The sequence below is a fragment of the Elephantulus edwardii genome, unplaced genomic scaffold (genome assembly GCF_000299155.1).
Source record: "Elephantulus edwardii isolate Elephantulus edwardi_28Jun2011 unplaced genomic scaffold, EleEdw1.0 scaffold00007, whole genome shotgun sequence".
Classification (NCBI taxonomy): Eukaryota; Metazoa; Chordata; class Mammalia; order Macroscelidea; family Macroscelididae; genus Elephantulus; species Elephantulus edwardii.
In genome coordinates this window covers 10,435,725-10,444,460 of record NW_006399757.1, presented here as the reverse complement: position 1 = coordinate 10,444,460, position 8,736 = coordinate 10,435,725, and the positions used below count along the sequence as shown (strand labels likewise).

The following is an 8,736-nucleotide window of genomic DNA, read 5'->3' as shown; positions in this document are numbered from 1 at the left end:
CGCGGCTATATCCTCGCTTTCAGGAAGCGCCGCTCTCGCGAGAGGTGGAGTGCGCCTGCGGATTGGGGCCGCCCAGGGGCCCCGCTCGCCCCCGCCCACCGTTCGGCCCCGCCCACCGTTCGGCCCCGCCCACCGTTCGGCCCGCCCCCCCACTCCACATTTGAATAAAATCTTGCTGACGATTAATGGCTAGAATTCATTAAGTTCATTAAGAGGGAACTGCCAGAAATTTAAATTGGATTCAGAAGTAGTCACGGAATGTGGGATATCATTACTAATGCCAGATAGATTTTGACTAAAAGTAGAGAATATCAGATGTTTATTTGGTGTATTTTTAAACTGTATGTATAATACCAAATTATAGATAATGCAGAGAAGTTTGGGAATCCTAAAATAATTTATTGTGATGTGCAAAACCTATGCATAGAGAAAGAAGCAGTTTTTCAAACAGAACAAGGGATTTTTGCACGGTTTAAATTCAAAAAATGTAGGCATCAGTATTGGCTCCTTTCTCCATACTTATTCAAGCTGTGCTCTGAGCAAATAATTTGAGAAGCTGGACTATATTTTTTTTAAAAAAATATAGCATCAAGATTGGAGGAAGACTCATCAGCACTCTATATTACGCAGATTGCACAACCTTGCTTGCAGAAAGTGAGGAAGACTTGAAGCACTAATTGAAGAAGATCAAAGGCTACAACCTTAAATATAGATTACATTTCATCATCAAGAAAACAAAATTATTCACCTTTGGACTAGTAGGCATCATCAAGCTAGATGAAGAAAAGACTGAATTTGTCAATGATTTCACTTTATTTGAATTTACAATCAACATTTATGGAAGCAAAATTTTAAAAAAATCAAAAGAGGTGTTTCATTGGGAAAATCTTTTCAAGACTTCTCTAAAGTGCTAAAGAGAAAGGATGTCAGTTTAAAGATCAAGGTGCATCCTGCCTCAGCCTTTGGAAGGAAGACCGAAGGCCTGATGTCTTTGAATAGTAGTGTTGAGAAGAGTATTGAATATTCCATAGAATATTCCAAAAGAATAAACAAGTGTGTCTTGGAAGAAGTGCAACCAGGGCTCCCCTCAGAAGCAAGGATGGTGAAACTTCATCTTGAATATTTTGGGCATGTTTTCACAAAGGGCCAGTCCTTGGAAAAAGGTTAATGAAAAGAGAAAGCTCTCCCACAAGATGCATTGGCACATTGTTTGCAGCAGTGAAATTGAGCATATCAAAGATTATGAGGATGATACAGGGGAGGATAAGATTTCAATTTGATGTTCACAAAGTCACTATGACAGAATTTCTTTGATATGACTTTTATAAAGTTCATTACTAACTAGACAGCACCTAATAACAACTCTATTTTTACTGTGTTCTTTCAGCTTGGATAACAAAAGGAAAAGGCTTTCACTCAAGACATGATTCACACAGATTGTGAAACTTGAGTTACTAATTTACTGTTTTGTTACCCTCTCATATAACAATGTGTAGAAAAAGACTTTTTACTATGACCTGAAATCTTACAACTTTACAACCTATCATTGCACATGGACTCGAATAATTGCTAAGGATAATGCTTTACATGGCTCTTAATTTGATCTTTTGTCTACTTTCAAAACTTGAAATGATGCTGTAATTACAATTTCTTAATTAAGGAAAGAACTAGGAGAAATGCCTTAATGAGCATTTATACTGAGAAAAAGCATGGAATGTTTCTTTGCACTCAGCTATTTCCTTTCCAAGGGCCTTAATTACTACCTTCTTGAATTTATGATGTTGTCATTGCTGTGTACTGTCAAGTGGCTTGCAATTCATAGTGACCCTATGTATAATAGCTCTGAACCTTGTTCTATCCTAAACCAATTTCACTGTCTCTGACACACTTTCCTCCATTACCCCAATTACTGTGTCAATTCAGCTCAGTAGGGGTCCTCTTCTCTTTTTCTGTCCCTTTACCTTTCTAAACGTGATGCCCTTCTCCAAGGACTGACCCTCCTGGTAACATGCCCAAAGTACGTGAGAGGGAGTTTTAAAATTTTTGCCTCTAAGGAGCAGCTTGGTTTCACTCTCTTCTGGACAGATCTGATTGTTTTCTAAGCAGTCCATGGTGTGTTCAGGACTCTTCTCCAGTACCACAATTCAAAGGCATCAATTCTTCTTCTATCATTCTTAGTCATTGTCCCGCTCTCTGATGCATAAATGCAAGTAAAGTCAAGAAATAACAGCTGTAGCATTGTTATTCACCATCCCAAGAACATGGAAACAGCCCAAGTGTCCAACCACAATTGAATGGATTGAGAAATTATGGCATATTCACACGATGGAATACACAGCATGTATGAGCAATGATTCTGTAAATCACTACCTAACTTGGGAGGGACTGGAGAACATTATGCTAAGTGAACTAACTTGGTCCCATAAAGACAAATACTGTTTAAGACCATTATTGTAGAACATGTATGAGGATCCAAGGGGGAGGGAGGGAGCTGAGGGGTGAGGGTGAGTAGGGATGGGTAGTGTGGTGGTCATATAATTTGATGGGTGGAGGGAAGGGGGAGGTAAAAGAAATGGGAAAGATTCAGCATGAACAACAATTTATACAAACTTTGTAAGTAAACCAGTATAAAATTTAAAAAAATTAAAAAAGAAAGAAATACTGGTGTAATTTGTCTATTATGTGTGGCTCTGCTGGCATTTAAAATACCAAAAGAGGAGCTCCTCAAGACCTGGCTCACATGATGAGGCCTCCATCAGACAAGCAGGAACTCTGACCTAACTAGGCATCCCAACTGCCTACAGTCTTCTGCTGAGCTGGAAGATACACTGCTTCTAGCCAGACACCTTTTTTTTTTTTCCTATTTTCTATAGCATGCATATTTGTTTTAGGACACTTAATGCTTATTTGTTTTGTAATTCGCTTTGGTGTATGACACTTAGAGAAAAAGAAAGATTCTCAACAAGACAGACGGTCACAGTGACTGTAACAATGGCCAAGAGCGACACAGGACAGGCCAAGGTTCAGATCTTTTGTTAACAGTGTTGCTGTGAGTGGTGACACATAAAAACAAGGTATTTGGGGGGAGGGAATGACATGTTATGTGGGGTTTACATTCTCAAGACTCTAGGAAGAAATTAGGAGAGGGATACACGAGACAGAATTCACCTAATGATGAGATTATTGAGGTTTACTGTTCTCTTAGGCCAACTTTTGGATGTGTACTTAAATTTGTTCATTTGAAAAGGTCTTTATAAGACTAGGAGTCTGTGTGGTTTTAAAACTCATTTCACTATAATCAACTTCTGAAAGAGTTCTACCTAAATTCAGCCCTTAGAGTCACATGTGTTTGATTTGCAAAGGCTTTGATGCCAGTCCATAGTGCTAGACATGCTCAAGCTGAAGTTCCTGTTCCGTTGTCAAAGGAGCTAGCTGTGAGGGCTGTATTACCACATGCGTTGCAATCATTGGTCAGTTTGCTTCCTCTTCAACTTTGTATTGGAAACTTCTGTCTACACATATTGCTTTATTGTTTTATTTCTCATCAAACTGTTATAAAATTAAACTACCAGCTAATGAATATTTCTTTTATCAGGCAACTTTGTTATGAAAACCATTTTGGGGGGGTTAAAAAAATTTTTTTTAACAGTTTACAGAGGATATCATGGAGAGCAATTGCCTCAAAGGAGATCAGGGAATAAAACTGGTGAATTTTACTGACATGTTTAAACTACAGTGTTCCTTTGTCAAGGGGATGATTTCCGTAAGAGATCCAGGGACCTCTTTGAGTAGGAACTAAAAAGTTCTGACTTGGATAAACAAGAAAGACACCAGTACCGAGTGAGGACAAGAGAAGGAAGCTGAGGTTTATTAGACGTTCATAACAGACTATGAAAGAGTCAGGACAGACTGACCTGTCTTTGTCTTCCAAAAGGGTTTATATATCCTTTGTTAGCAGGGAGTGGGGTTTAAACAGCTGATGGTGCATTCCTTCTAATGGCCGTATGGTGACTTTTGGCTATATCGTTTGTCTTTTTCTTGAGTCTGTTGTTTTGCCATATTCCTTGAGAGTCTGTTCTTATTGTCATATTGCCTCATTCCTTGAGGGTCAGTTTTAAATGGTATTAGAACTAAGCCAAGAACCACGCCAGGTAGAGGTATAATTCTCAAAGTTTATTGTGTGCTGGCCTACTCAGCAAGGGGAGTAGCACTGTGGGTTGGGCTCAGAGGGTTTATATGGGGTCGTTGCAGTGCATCATTGGTGCATAAAGTTTCTGGTCTTGGGAAACTAGTTCTGGGACATGTCCTGACATAGGATTTTCTAAGTTCTGGTTTTGGAAAAATATCCTGACATAAAGGATTTTCTGGTTTCAGAATATGTCCTGACATAGGATTTTCTAAGTTCTGGTTTTGGAAAAATATCCTGACATAAAGGATTTTCTGGTTTCAGAATATGTCCTGACATAGGATTTTAGAATTGAGCTTCAACCTCCATTTTGATTTTTAGCCTAACAAGTTTCTATTGTTATATTGCCACAGACTTTGTTAAAGCCAGTTCTGATTGATCTCCTCTGTCAGTGTTTCCGTTGCCATTCCGCAACACCTTGAAGAACATGGGCTTGAACTACTCAGGCTTACTTATTCAGAAATTTATTATCCCCCCTCCCCCCTTTTCTTCCCTGTTGCTGTTGCAATAAGCTCATGTGGATATGATTAGCATCCCAGGGTGCTCTAACTGGGAACTGGTAACACTTGAGCTCACTGCAATGTTGTTGTTAAGTGCCAGCAAGTTGGATCTGACTCCTAAAGAAACTCTGAATAGAACAAATCCTGCCTGATCCTGCGCTGTCCTTATAATTACTATCGTGTGTAAATAGGCCTGCTGTTTAAGTCACTGTGTTAACCCATCTCAATGAGAGTCGCCACCTCTTTGGATAAGTCTCCACTTTTCCAAGTATAAAGCCTTCTTCCAAAGACTGGCCCCTCCTAATAACATGATATGTATGTAAGATCAAGTCTCACCACCCATGTTTCTAAGGAATATACTGTGGCTTCACTTTTTCCAAGACAAATTTGAGGATTCATTTCACAGTAGTGTCAGGCTAACTGAAAGGTTAGCAGTTCAAATCCAGTCTGAGGGAGAAAGAAGGACAGTCACTTCCTGTAAAGATGTACAGCCTTGGAAGCCAAGGAAGGGTGGCTATGAGTCAGATAGGACTCAACAGTAGTGGGGTTTTACCACAATAGCAAAAAAGAGGTGGGGGAAAAATCCCTATTTAAATAGGCCCAGTTCAAACCTTTGCTATTCAAGAACCAATTGTAAATTGTGCAGATTTTCAACTGTGACGGAGTTCAGCATCCCACTCTTTCTGTGTTGTTCATGAGTCAACTATAATGAGTAATCAGTTTTAGAAAGAATTATCTAAATTTAAACAGTTTGGATTATTTTTCTCTTTTCCTTTGTTAGCTTTGCTAGTGGTTTGTTGATTTTATTGACCTTGTTCAAGAACCTACTCCTGGTTTTGTTGACAGTTTAAATTCATTTTCTGTTTTATATTGCATTTATTTCTGCCCTAATTTTTATCATTTCCTTTCTTTTAGAGGTTGTTGGGTTTTCTTGCTGTTCTTTTTCTATTTGTTGGGGATGTTGGGGGTGGGAAGCTGTATCACACAAAGAAAATCTTCTATTAAGGACATCTCCAAAGTTTTAAGGAGAAACTATGTCAGTTTAAAGACTAAGGTGCTCTTGATCCAATCTGTGATCTTTTCAATTACTTGCTCTACATCTGAAAGTTGGACAATGAGTAAGAATGATAGAAGAATTGATGTCTTTGAGTTGAGGTGTCAGAGAAGAGTACTATATATCCCATTGACTATCAAAAGAATAAGTAAGTCTTGGAGAAAGTGTAACCAGGCTCCTTAGAGGCAAAGACGGTGTGACTTCATCTCACATACTTTGGGCATGTTATAAGGAGGGGCCAGTTGTTGGAAAAAGATATCATTCTTGGTCATCAAAAGAAAGGAAAACTTTCAACAAGATGGACTGAAACTCTAAACTTAGTGTAACATTTTATACTTCTAAAAACTGTGCATGAGACTGTACATTTCCTGCCATAACATTTGATCGTGCTTATGTGAAACCTATACCTATACCAAGAAACCGTTGTCCAAACAGAGCAAGGGAACATTGCATGGTTCAAAATAAAGAAAGAAGTGCATCAGGGATGTACCCTTTCTCCATACCTATATCTGAACAAATCATTTGAGAGGCTGGACTTTAAGAATAAGAATGTGGCATCAGAACTGGACGAAGGCTCACCAACACCTGAAATGACACAACCTTGCTTGCTGAAACTGGGGAGGACCTGAAGTGCTTGCTGCAGAAGATCAAGGATTGCAGCCTTTCAAAATGGATTGCATCTCAATATCAAGAAAACAAACATCCTCACCATCAGACAAATAGGCAGCATCATGGTAGATGGAGAAAAGCCTGAAGTTATTAACAATTTTGTCTTGCTCAGATCCATAATCAACACCCTTGATACCAGCAGTCAGGAAATCAAAAGAGGGTTACATTGGGAAAATCTGCTGTCAAGGACCTCTCCAGAGTGCTAAAGAGCAGCGGTATCAGTCTAAAAGATAAGGTGTACCTGATCCAAGACATGATCTTTTCAATTACTTGCTATACATCTGAGAGCTGGGCAATGAATAAGGATAATAGAAGAAGAATTGATGCCTTTGGGTTGTGGTGCTGGAGAAAAGTACTGAACATGTCTATCAATGATTTGTATAAAACACAAAGTACATATACAGAACATGATGTATGTGAATGATTATATGCAAAGCAATAATTAAAAAAAAAAAAACAGAAGAGTATTGAACATAGTTTGGACCAAGAGAACAAACAGGTCTGTCCTGGAGAGGGTGAAAGCAGGTTGCTCCTTGGAGGCAAGAATTTTGAAATTTCATCTCACATACTGTGGGCATGCTGTCAAGAAGGGCCAGTCCTTAGAGAAGGACATCATGCTTGGAAGGGTAGAAGGTCTGTGCAAGAGGGAAGACGCTAGATGAAATTAATTGACCCAATAACTCTGGCAATTTTGTCACATATGTCAGAGATGTTGAGGTTGACTTAGCATAGGGCAAGGTTCAGAGATCATGTTCATAGAGTGAAGTTGAGGATATTTATTTGTACTTTGTTTTCTTATATATGTTCTAGAGAGCTCTGGGTGCCTAGTAGGGAATTGTGCTGCCTCTCCAAAGGTTAGCAGTTCAAATATGCCGGCTTCACTGAGGAAGAAAGATAGGCAATCCCTTCTCATTTAATGTATAGTCTATGAAAACCCACTGGAATTTCAGCTCTGAGTCAGTTCTGACCTTCATGTCAATGAGTTGTTTCTGTGAATTTTAGGTTTATATTATTTATGTTTTCATCTATTTTGTTATTTCTTTGATTACTGGCTTTATTAGGGATAGTAAGTCTTGTTTATATATTCTTTGTAAGTACTGTCTTCCCATTATCGATTATGTTTCTTCTTTTTCTTCATTAGGTTGGTATTTCCACATAGTGCCTAGAACTTTTTCCTACCATATTAATGTCTAATAATTTTATAGGGGTTTTTCCTTCTCTAGATACTTAATTTGCATGTGAAATTTTGTGTGTGTGTGTTGATTATAAATGTCTTTCTTTTCTTCCATATGTTCTTGCTGTTGTTGTTACGTGAAGTTGAGTCAGAAACAGCACATAACTGACCCTCCATTGGGTTTGCAGAGGCCGTAAATCACACACAGGAGGAGAATGTCCGTCCTTCTCCTGTGCAGCAGCTGGTTGCTTCAAAAGACATGCCTTCCCAGCTTTACCTCTACAAACAGGCTGTGGTGAAATATACACACAATCAGAGGAAGAAATGGAAAACTTAAGAGGATCTTTGAGATCTTTCAGTAAAGGCTTCATCTTGCTGTTTAGATGGCCAAATTCCACCTAAAGAAAATGGAGATATTTACACCCATCATTAGTATAATTTTATATGTATGTTAGTTGTGTTTGGGTGGATTTTTTTAAAAACAAGCTCTGCCAATTTTATTGAAGAAAAATATTTTGTTACTTTTCACCAGTCTGTTTTTTGCATGTTTCTAATGATATCAGAATCACCTGGATCAATAATAGCCAGCGTGCTTACTCTGTAGCATTTTCCACATGCTGTGATAGTTCCATATTATTGACACCAGTTTTGGCCAACATAGCGATTTCAGATTCCAAGTCTGTGCAGTTGTTGGCAAGGATGACCAACTCAGCTTTTCCTTGACTAATCATCTTCAGAGTTTCCTTGTACTCCAGCACACATTTTCCACTTTTCGTAACAAATTGAAGCATAGAGTTGAACTACTCCAGGGACTTTTTGTTGCTTAACCATCTTGTCGCCTTATGTGCCAGCTGGCCCCCCACCAACAGTTGCCAACCAAATGGCCGGGAAGGGATTAAAAAAGCTGTTTGTTAGCTTTGATGGCTGCTCTGAGGTTGGTTCATTTGACCAGATCAGATCTAACCATAACATTTCCTGTTACGTAGGTTTCTACTAAGCAATTTGACTGATACTATTTTCACTTTTAGCTATCCTTTCTAGATGTTTTTTGCCTTCCTTGAAGTTATAGGCATATATAGCATAATTTTAAAGAGATAATGACCATTGACGCTTTTAAGTAAAATTATTTTTTCAGACTAATCAAGGATGCTTC

At 38.6% G+C, this 8,736-nt stretch overlaps 1 pseudogene; it reads right to left on the bottom strand.

Annotated features, from left to right (window-relative positions):
• The window catches only part of LOC102850069, a 25,201-nt pseudogene that overhangs the window by 2,466 nt on the left and 13,999 nt on the right, over positions 1-8,736 (bottom strand).